Genomic DNA, 1,339 nt, shown 5'->3' with positions numbered 1-1,339 from the left:
GCTTTTATAAATATAAATAAGTACCAAAAATTTCTGTGCACAAAGTTTCATTCCCTCTATTAATACCGAAGTTCTTACCTGCAAGATTTTGACATCAAGTATATAGCAAAGAACTGTTGATAGAGTAAAAGTTTGCCTTTAAAACAATATTACTGTGTGTGTGTTTTTTTTAAAGATTTTACTTATTTATTTGACAGAGAGATCACAAGCAGGCAGAGAGGTGGAAGCAGGCTCCCTGCTGAGCAGAGAGCCTGATGCAGGGCTTGATCCCAGGACCCTGAGATCATGAGCTGAGTTGAAAGCAGAGGCTTAACCCACTGAGCCACCCAGGCGCCCCAATTTTACTGTTTTTAAGAAGACATTTGTTTTGAACTCAGGTGTGGCTTCTGTCTATAGTATATTTTAGCTAAAACCTTTAAATCTTTTTTTTTTTTTTTTTTTTTTTCAGTTTACAGTGTAAGACAGGGGAACTGAATTGGAAAAGTAACCAGTAAAAATAGGTGAGAATAGTTCATTCTGTAGTTAATCTGAGGGTTAAAAGCAAAAAATATAAAAGCAGCCTGTATTGGCAGTAGCTCTTTCTGCCCACAGGTCCTGTCCCCATGCTTTAATAAATCACCTTTTTGCACCAAAAACAAACAAACAAACAAACAAAAGCCTGTATTCCTTCAACTCTAAGACTGAAGGGACTTAGAAGGATGGAAATATGGTAGTCATGATCTACAGCAAAGGTGGATTTGAGGAGTAAGTTGGATTTTAGTTCTAAAAAAAAAAAAAGAAAGAAATGTAGGTCAGGGTTATCGTGAAAGTAACTAAGTGAGAAATATCAATCAGACAAGGAGTATTTGATAGCTAATATGGAAACAGCAAAACCACTAGATAGGCAGAGGAGGAAAAAACATTGTTCTTGGGCACAGTAATGGCTCAGCACGCTAAAACTAGCTGTAATCACACATTTTCGTTTGCTACTCTCTATCACCCTGATGGCCAATTTATCCACAGTAGCATATTTACCGGCCTGTTTACGGAATTGAAATTCTTCACCAGAGCCGATGCTACATTGCCTTGGAGCACTATAGGATTTAATTGAACCAGCATGAAAGAACTGATGAATGGCTTTGCTTGCAATGAAGAAAGTGGTGCAGGGCAGAATTTCAATGGGAGATTTTAGCCAATACTTAGTGGATGGGAAGCAAAATTGCCGACTATTGAAGTGTTATCTTTTTTCTTTCTCTCTCAGCTTACACGTGCCTAATTATTATTTTCTTTGCCACATCCTCTTGTTTTTCTTTGTTATGTTTGCAGTGCCATCCGCCCTCAACTCAAGTCTGTATGTCAG

The sequence above is a fragment of the Mustela lutreola genome, chromosome 7 (assembly GCF_030435805.1).
Source record: "Mustela lutreola isolate mMusLut2 chromosome 7, mMusLut2.pri, whole genome shotgun sequence".
NCBI classification, from domain to species: domain Eukaryota; kingdom Metazoa; phylum Chordata; class Mammalia; order Carnivora; family Mustelidae; genus Mustela; species Mustela lutreola.
The sequence above is the reverse complement of the archived record's forward strand: the minus strand, read 5'-3'. Positions refer to the sequence as shown.